This window comes from Sebastes umbrosus, chromosome 16 (assembly GCF_015220745.1).
Source record: "Sebastes umbrosus isolate fSebUmb1 chromosome 16, fSebUmb1.pri, whole genome shotgun sequence".
NCBI classification, from domain to species: Eukaryota; Metazoa; Chordata; class Actinopteri; order Perciformes; family Sebastidae; genus Sebastes; species Sebastes umbrosus.
In genome coordinates, this window is record NC_051284.1 from 813,131 (window position 1) to 823,565 (window position 10,435).

Below are 10,435 nucleotides of genomic sequence, written 5' to 3' on the forward strand. Positions count from 1 at the left end.
ATCTCCTTTGTAGTGATAAATGTTGCAAAAGTAAAGACTTTCTGTTAAAGCGTTTGGAACGCTGCGCTTGGAGCGCTAGAGTAGTGCGCTTGGAGCGCTAGTTTTTAGTAACGTCTGGGACGTTAGAGAAGTATTTGGAACATTAGAAAAGCGTTTGGAACGCTGCGCTTGGAGCGCTAGAGTAGTGCGCTTGGAGCGCTAGTTGTTAGTAACGTCTGGGACGTTAGAGTTTAGTAAAAATAGCGCTTGGAGCGCCTGTATGAGTGTACATTAATAACTAGTATTCAGAGGAAAATTAAAACTTACTGTTGATACTGGGCCAACATCGCTGGAACATCAAAGTGTCCAGTAGAAGCTTATGTTGGTAGGATCACAGCGAGGGGCATAGCGACCCATTTACTCTGAATCTAGTTACTGTCATAAACTGAATAAACCTGTGTGAAATAGTACTGGACAGAATGGACGGAGAATTTGACAAAGACTGTGAGGAACGGGGTGGCTGTGGGCCTCCCCGTTTATCATTTGGACAGCAATGGGCTAAAGTCAGGACCAATGTAATCTGTACATTTGATCCCAAGACTAGAAATAAAGAGACTCAAGACCTAGATGAGTGGTATAACATGACAGTGAAGGAAGGGCATTTTCCAGCCACGGGAAGTGAAGCCAAATTCATGCCAGTGATGAGAGCATTAATACAGGTGGTTCATAGAAAGCTGCTGCAAGCAGGACAAGACAAAGAAAAGGGACATATGTTTGTAAGGAGGAAATTGAGGAAGAAAGAAGACGAGTTGGCAAGTAAATTGGTAAAATATAATGTGATACAGATGGCTGCACTATCAGCCTTAGGCAGCCAGACGAAAGCCACCCACGCAGAAACCGCTGAAGCAAAACCACTAGTGAAACCCTCACCCAGTCCTAGCGCACCCCCACCACCAAACCCACATACTAGCCAGCCACCACATTACATGTCCCTCCATCAGCAGTACCCACCTGGCCCACATCCCGACCCCCCTCCTTATCCTCCTCCTACCCCTAGTCCGGTACCAACCCCACAGGACAGTGATTATACAAACGAAGTTATGGCACCATTGTTTCAAGTGTTAGGTGGTACTTTGGAACTAGAAGAGGAAATAGAAAAAGAACAAGGAGCAGGTTCAGCCTCAGAGGCGGGTAGTATGTCTGATGTAGCCAGAGAAATAGACAGGCTAAGGGAAGAACTGAGAGATCAGGCTGAACAGTACAGGTTAGGACAAGCCATGTTACCACCAGACTTGCGTAATGGAGACGTAAGAAGGAGAGCTCAATCTACCCCTAAACCCCACACAGAGAGTCCAGACATAAGTGATTGGATGCAGAGAACTGAGAGAGACACAGAGAGATCCCGTGCAAAGTATCAGGATGTCCACACTAGTGGAGAGGTAGATGAGGACGCTGATGACGAGGCTAGTAGAGCAGTAGAGGAGGGTGATGATGATGAAGACGAAAACATTCCTATCACTATAGAGGGAACCATGAGAACGCACTCCAAAGGAGGGATACATAGGAGACGGGAGGGTGGGGACGAAGAGGCGAGACCATATACACCCCCCAAAACTAGGTCACATAAAGTTTATGGAAAGTACAAAGACAAAGGTGACAAACAGAGGAGTCAGTGCGTTGGCATGTTTCCCATTGTAGCCAAAAGCAACGGTAGAGACGAGTATCAGCCGTTCACCTTAGGTGACGTTCAAGCACTGAGTCAGCTCCTCCCAGGAATTCAAGAGGGAGGCGGAGTGTGGCTCACGAGCCTGTATAACAAGACCCGAGGGAAGACTTTAGCTATGGGCGATCTCAGGGCTATTTTGGGTTTCTCGGTTTCGGACTGGGCACTGAAAGAATTAGAAGCAGCGGCCGGAACAGCCCAGGTGTTAGATAGGAGCCCCCTTAACCCCTACGCTACCTCCTTCGGTAATGCTATTAGACAAAAGTATCCCATACCAGCGGGTAAGCTCCACAGCTTGGTGTTTAAGATTAAGAACGGGGAGAGTGGACGCACGTTCATAGAAAGAGCAAAGACAGAGTGGGCGGGGGCTACGGGGGTGAACCCAGATAAAGAATCACAGCAGTCTCTGTTCAGAATAGCTATGTTAAAACATGCTCCGGAAGGAGTAAAGAGAAAGATACCCAGATGGCTCAAATTGTAACACCAGCTCCAGCCCCGCCACAGAATCCTTATCCACTGCAGGGCCCGCCACAGGCTATGTATCAACCCCAGTATCATGTTCCTTACCAAGCTGCCCCATATCAGCAGCCCCCTTATCATGAAGGCCGGAATAGAGGCAGAGGGAGAGGAGGAGGAGGCAGGGGGAGGGGGTATGCCCAACCAAGAGGAGGCAGTTGTTACATCTGCGGAAGCCCGGATCACTGGGCACGTGACTGTCTTCAGAAACAACAACAGCAGATGAGAGGGCCTCCACAGCAGTCATATCAGCCAACAATACAGAATCCACCAAACCAACAGCTAGCTCCAATGCAGGCATACAGCGGGTACTCTGCGCAGGGACCTCCACCTGGTCCATATACACCAGGAATGTTCCCATAGGGGTGCCCGACGGAGATGGAGGGGCAGGGGCTGGCAGAGCCCTGTCTCCAGTTGACAGTGAACGGAAAACGAAGATGGTTCATGGTGGATACGGGAGCACGTTACTCCACCTTAGCTGAACCTATGTGTTCCCTTTCCTCTCACTATGTTTCCGTTTTGGGATTTTCCGGCACTGAACAAAGACTGCCTTTTACTGTTCCCCTTCCTGTCCGGCTTGGGAGACAGGTGATGGAGCACCCCTTTTTGTATGCACCTGATTGTCCACGTGATCTCCTGGGAAGAGATGTTTTGGCAGCACTGGGGGCTTCTGTACATTGTTCACCAGAAGCTGTGATAGTGAGTTTCCCCGGAGGAGAAGAAATGGTGTGCTCCTCCCCCTCCAGTGCTGATCGCATGTGCATGTTGAGTCCTGATACCTCACCTGATGCCCCACCACCCTGTGCAGACATATATTGGGCCCTGCTAGCCGACAGAAACCCTCTGATTGACTTTTACAACATGTGGCAACCATGGATTAGGGCTCTACACCCTTACCTCCCTGTTCCCGATCCTCCCCACTGCACTCTGAATTATGACAGAAATAATGATCTTACGTATCAAGATGAGTTCCAACAGAACCTGTTAGATACAACCTGGGGGATAGGGGTAAGAGATGTTTATATAGCACCAGCAGGAGTAGCAGCCGCAGTAAAAACTAACCCCAGCACAAGAACAATGGTATCGCATGTCAGAAGAAGCTGTTCCCCATGTGTCCCTAGCCATAGCTCCAAAACATCAGGCAGCAGAACTTACGGCTGTAGTTTGTGCTCTGCGGTTAGCGGAAGGGAAGGCAGTGAATATTTTCACAGACTCTGCGTATGTGTGCAATGCAATTCACAGAGATATGTCTGGCTGGGTGCAAGCGGGTTTTAAGACTAGTCAGAATAAACCTATGGCTCATGAGGAGTTGATGAAAGAGTTGTTGGAAGCAATCCAGTTACCACAGAGGGTAGCTGTGATCAAAGTGAAAGGACACAGTCAGGGCACTGACTTAGAGAGTATAGGAAACGAAGCAGCTGATGCAGCTGCTAAAAAGGCGGCAGGGTATTTACCTACTATGATGGTCATGACCACAGCAGATCTCGGTTCTGAGATAACTGATTTCTCCATTATACAAGCTCAAGAATCTGCCACAGCAGCAGAACGAACCATCTGGGAAGATAAGGGAGCTATAGAACAGTTTGATGGTATATGGTATAACGGAGATCAAATAGTTATGCCCCCCTGTTGGATGTCCTCAATATTGACTCAGACTCATGGACTTGACCATAAAAGCCACAAAGATGTTACGAGATCTCCGCCACTGGTGGATTCCCCGGAAACATGCTACTATAACTGACTTCTTGACTAAGTGTGATGTATGTAGTACATGTAACATCAGACCTACCATCACTCCTAGGGCAGGAACACATCCTTCTCCCACTGCCCCGGGACAGGAAATCTTTATGGATTTCACAGATATGGGAGTAAGGGCGGGGGGGAAAAGATTCCTCCTAGTAATTGTGGACGCATTTTCACGTTGGGTTGAGGCCTACCCTACGGGAAAAGAGGACGCAAAATCAGTCATTAAATGTCTGGTGAATGAGTACATTCCGAAACATGGGTTTCCTAAATTGATCAGGTCAGATAATGGTTCACATTTCAAAAATAAAGACCTGCAATCTGTTGAAAAGGCTCTGGGACTACAACACAAATTTGGCACTGTGTATCATCCACAATAACAGGACTCACACCATTTGAGCTTACGTGTGGCCGACCTTTCCCAGGGCCGTCCCAAAACCCCTCTCCCCTTCCTGACCTCGGTTACAGACCATACTATTTGAAGGTTAATGCTCTTGTGTCAGCTCTCTCCTATACAGGTGACAAACCTGTCACCCCTGTCACAGAGGACGTTCCAGGACCTGACCCTGGACCCCCGGAACACCTTTGGTTGAAGGTGTTAAAGAGGAAGTGGTCGGAGCCACGTTGGACAGGCCCACACAAGGTTCTGGCCAGAACTGCAACAGCTGTGCAGCTTGAAGGAAAAGGACTCAACTGGTGGCACCTAACACAGTGCTCCAGCAGCAGGACAGGACCTGAAGCAGAGGAGGCAGCCCCACAAGGAGCCCAGGCTACGTGAAAAGAGGGTCACGTATAATTTTTTATTTTTCATGTACTGTATAAACTGTGACTGTGATGAGATACACATAAGGGAAAGAAGGTTACAAGGTCTTGCCTGTATTTACAGTTAAATCAGGCTAACATGGTTGTTTAGGTGGACTCATCTAGGTGGTTTTTGAAAAACATTATATATCACAATGTATTAAAAATTGTTGCTTAGAATAAATGCTAAAATAGCTAAAAAGAGAAACCAGGGGTGGGGAGAATCCACCAGAGAGAAGTTTCACTTCCTTTCCCAAACCAGTATAAAATAGGACCACCAGATAAAAGTTTTTCAGTTGCGCGCAGGAAAACGAACTAGAAGCATCATGCAGTACGGCAAACTGCTAGTAGCGTTTGTTGTAGCATTTGTGTTTACCTCTCTTGTCCTCGTTCTTCTGTACAAACTTTCTTAATGTGATTTGTCATGTATTTTAAATATTTTCAGCTATAATGTTTTAATATTATATATATCATATATGTTTAATGTTTTCATTTCATATTACTATCTTAATGCAATTCATCATGTATTTTCGTGTTTTCAGTTACCATTTTAGTTATTCATGAAAAAAGGAGGGAATGTGAGAGAAAATACCATGACCCTTGTGTAGAATTTGTGTACTCAGATAAATCTGAATAACCTGGGAAAGCACAGACTGTACTAGTTTAGATACATTACTTATCATCCTCGCCTCTGCACTCTGCTAAAACTGGCTAATCACAAGTAACTCTTTTTAACAATAGACAATGCTTTCACTCAGAAGCAGGGTGGAAGGAGTGGGCTACAAGGGGGGAAGGCTAAACCAAGATTATAAAGAATGATGTAGTGAGGTAGCTCCCCTAATGAATATAAACTAGCTGACCAAATCGCTGCAGGCTTTGAAAACATACCTCTAATAAGTGCTCTGATCCCTATCACTCCTAACAAAAATGTTGACCGCATTAACTACATCCACTATAATGTTCTCCGTTTGACTAATCTAACCCGTGATGCAATTGCCGGACTAGCTGAACAAATGGCTCCTACGTCACTGATGGTGATCCAAAATAGAATGGCATTAGATATGCTGCTGGCAGAGAAAGGCGGTGTATGCTCAATGTTCCAAGACTCATGTTGTATTTTCATCCCTAACAATACAGCGCCGGACGGGACTGTAACTAAGGCGCTAGAGGGGCTCCGGACGCTGTCTGAATCCATGCACGATGACTCAGGTATCAACAGCCCCATTAACGACTGGTTAGACCGTACCTTTGGGAAATGGAAGTCCATGGTGGTATCTCTATTCTCCTCAATCCTTGCTGTGTGTGCATGCTTAGTATTATGCGGTTGTTGCTGTATTCCATGTATTCGCCACCTCACTGAGCATGTGATTATTTCTGCTGTGCAACGAAAGCATCCGGATGCACCTCCTTCTTATCAGATGGCCATGTTCCAAGCTGAGAGACAGGGTCTCCTGGAAATGGTGGAGGATAGTGAAGATGTTGATCCTGAAGAGGTTGTGTGATGATGCTTATAATTAAAACATCTGTACGTAACATGATGATGCTTATAATTAATACATCTGTACGTAACATTATCTATGCTTATAATAAATATATCTGTATGTAACATTATCTGTAGGTGAATTTAGTTAAGTTCAAAAGAGGGTCTGTTGGATTTATTATGTACAAAAGTGCTTACAATGACCTGCAATAACCTGACTGTTGGATTTGTTGTGAATGGAGTGATTGCGAGGAAAGGGAGGCAAGTGCTGTTCTTTTTGCAAGGTCAAGAAGAGGAAGGAGTCAGAAGGAGATAACAAAGAAAAGATATGCAGCAAAAATATCACATGTCATAATCTCATGAATATTAATATTGTGTAAACCATGAATAGACTGGATCAGGGATAGCTCGGGGTTCAGACTTCGCGAACTGACCCATGCACTGTATGTTGTCAGGGACACGTAGATTGGATCCAGATATCTGTAAACTCTTTTATTTTTACTTATGCAACATTGATTGTTCGGAATAAATTGAATCATTATGCTTTAACTCATCTGTTTGGAAATTCTCTTTGTCACACAAGATTAACCAACACGTAACTGGGCCTTGACCTCTTGGAGGTAGAAGGCCAGTTCCTTCAACCTGCGCTTGTTCTGTCGTCCGTAAATGTCTGCCTCAAAAGATAAGATAAGATAAGATAAGGTAAGATAAGAAAAACTTTATTGTCTGTCACAGGTAACAGAAATTTGTCTTTGGCAGGCTGGCAGTGGCTTTCCTGATTACTGACTGGGTGTAAAGCTCTGTTAGGGGGGTTTGGGGAGAACCGATTATTTTGCCAGCCTGCGTTATAATCCGGACGAGTTTTGTTTTGTGTTTGGTGGTTAGAGCATCGTTGGTGACATAGGTGAGATTGGACAACAGCGTGGTGATGTCATATTTTCCCCTAATAGAAATAGAAAATACTGGCTGGTCGCCAGGCTCAATTGACAGCTCTATTATAACTGTCCGCTATGTGCTCGGCAGCTAGTGTAAAGCCAGGCCCTGGTTCATAGACTCAAATTACGGTAATCTGGGAGAATTCTCATGGTAGGTAGTGCGGTCTAAAGGACATAGTCATTAATTCATAGTGTTTACAACACTCAGTCTCTCTCACCTTTAAGTTAGTCGCCCACTTATTGTTGACAGCCATACAGAGTCCGCCCCCAATTGACTTCCGTGTTTTCCTTGCATCCCTGTCAAAACATACGATGTTAAAACCATCCAGATTAAAATCCACGTCCTCGGAAAGCCAAGTCTCTGTAAAACAGAATAGACTGGTTTGCCGATAGTCCGAATCAAACCTCACAAGTGTGGAAAGCTCGTCAGCCTTGTTCCGTAGTGATCGGACATTTGACAGGGTGATGGCAGGTAAAGGTTTCCTCCATATTCGCTTTCGCTTGTGGCCTCGAAGTAACTCCGGATGTATCTGGGGTGGCATGCTCAGAGGGTAGAGCAGGTCGTCCACCAATCGGAAGGTCGGTGGTTCGATCCCCGGCTGCTATGGGTTACATGTTGATGTGTCCTTGAGCAAGACACTTAACCCCAAATTGCTCCCGAAGGCATAGCCATCGGTGAGTGGATGAGGATTAGATTAGATCCTGATGGGCAGGTTGACACCTTGCATGGCAGCCTCTGCCATTAGTGTATGAATGTGTGTGTGAATGGGTGAATGCTGACATGTAGTGTAAATGTATAAATGCAAGTCCATTTACCATTTATCTGATTAGTGAGGAGGGGTGATGCCTGCGATGGCTCCAGGTGAACGCGGCTCAGCTCCAACAGGTAGTCCCGTGAGTAGGTGAGCCTACCTGGGTTGGCGAAGAGTGGTGCTGCCGGTCCTGAGCAGAGTCCATTTCCTCAACATAAACTTGCGATCATAAGCCAGATGCACGCTAGATGTAACACTGTTGTTGTCGTTAACATCTGGACAAACGTAAACCACACAATAAAACACAATGAACGACAGAAAACACACAATGAACGAGCCGTGTCGGGAGTCGCTCTGACGTAGTAGCGCCCCCACCCAAAGAAATGCAAAGGATTGCTTAACGTTCGGGGAATTATGACAAAAATGAACAAAGGCATGCAAAGAAAACTTAGTTACATTCTCAGTTAGCTAACTAGCTAACATTAGCTTAGTTTAGAGGGCCCCTGGCCTGGCGTGTTTTAGTTTTGTCCCAAAAGCATTTAACGTTAATGGTGGCCTGTTCAGAAAAGTAATGTTAGCTAAGCTAACGTTAACAGCCGGCAAGCAAGAATAAAAGGTCAAGTTTGAGCTAGTCTATACATTATTGTAGGCTAAAGCTACATTATTGTAATCAGAAAACGTTCACTACATTACCACTAGTTTATGTCTACAGCCTAACGCATAACATATTTCCTTTTTATGATATGACTGAAAATTAAATTGACTTACCATTTTCTCAACGAACAATGGAGGCTAATTGTTAAGTTCGCTGGGCTAATTCGCTTTTAAATTAATCACAGGTGTGCATAATTACTGTAGTATGTAGGCCTACTGTGTGTTTGACTGGTGCACCAATCAGAAGCCAGAACGGGAACCATGTGTGTATGCTCAACACACATCCATGTGTATGCTTTGTAACTCTTTATACATCCATGTATGTTCAACATTTAAATATGTCACCCATCAAAATCAGTTGACATCCCAACATTTTTTAAAACACAGCAAGATTTCCATGCAGACTGTCAGCCTGCACCTACAGCAGCATTACTCCACCACAGTGTTCCTTTCGTAATAGTTTGGGTTTGCTGACATCTGCTGGTGATTGTAGAAATAACACTACATATCAATATAATGAACTTGGTTTCCGGCCTGAGACATGATAGGCTATATAGCCTGATTATTATTTGATGTGTCCTCACACAGAATGATGATACATCATAATGCCGGTAGGCTAATTTAAATGTAGGCTACCTTTATGTGTTTTTGAAAAATGTGTTATGTAAATACCAACATCAGATAAAGGTGTTTGGGCTTTAAAATAACAAAACAGCATACTGCACGTTTAACTGAAAAACTGGTGATAGCTGCTCTACTGAATAAAGCTCCATTGACACACGTCAATCAATGACTGGCAGTCTCGGCCCTCTTTTCCATTATGGAGCTCCTCACAACCTTTTATTTACAACCTATAAGTAGTAACTGGTAGTTTCTTTCCAGTTTAAGCCTCTACTCAGCAGCAGCTCACCTCCTGATTGCTCTATTATCTCAGATTGGAGCTTTGCTCAGTATCATTTCATATCTGTGCTCCTGATTGTTGTATTGTGTGGGTGACAGCGGTAGTTGTTGTGTCTGCTGTTGCCGTCATGCTATTGTGTCATTGTTAGCATTTCCACCAATGCTGTCCCAATGCTATTGTTAGCATTTCTACAGTCTGACAGACTGGAGGCACCGATTAACAGTGGAGGCATTGTTTCAGAATATTCTATGGACTGTGGTATTTCATTTACAGGGAGCAATATTTTATTCTATTAATGTGCATTGATATGTTTTCCTCTCACAAAGGCCATTTGTTCTCCATCACTTCAAGAGTTCAAAGAGCTAAAACAGCAGCAGGTAGAAATGGAGCAAATATGATTAGAAAGAAGTTATTTTATAGAACGGTCACTATATCGTGACAGTAGTGCATGGGACAGGTAATCTGAAAACAATCATGTGCCTCGTTGTCCTCCTGTGTCCTCCGGTGCTCCTAACGGCATCTGCAAGATTTCACAGACCGGAGGAAAACAACCAATCAGAGACCAATTCAGAATCATCTCGTAGTGTACTGTTTAGCTGTAAAATGAGAGAGTTTGTGACCTGGCAGCCATGTTGAGAACAGTTGAGGAAATACTAAGCACCGCCCACCAGCCGGAGCTAACTTTCTCATTTTACAGCTAAACAGTACACTACAGGATGATTCTGGAAACATCTGAGGAGAGAAATAGTCATTACAGTGATTCATATTTGATCAGCGCTGCCTAGTTTGACCGTTTGATCAGAGTTTGCGAGTGATTGACAGCTGCCTCCGTTGAATGAACAGCCAATAGGAACGCTCTCTCTCTGAAATGACCTGTGATTGGTCAAAGTCTTCCGTCACGGGCTAGATATTCTAAAGCCTGAAAACAGAGCCATGAGGAGGACTAGAAGT

At 44.7% G+C, this 10,435-nt stretch overlaps 1 long non-coding RNA gene across 1 annotated transcript; it reads right to left on the reverse strand.

Annotated features, from left to right (window-relative positions):
• Positions 1–9,593, reverse strand: LOC119504419. Its single transcript, XR_005210565.1, has 4 exons — positions 9,581–9,593; positions 7,206–7,208; positions 3,140–3,145; positions 1–255 (listed from the first exon to the last, which is right to left on the reverse strand). It is a non-coding gene; the product is annotated as an uncharacterized LOC119504419 (long non-coding RNA).
• Between the last annotated feature and the right edge of the window lie 842 nt (positions 9,594–10,435).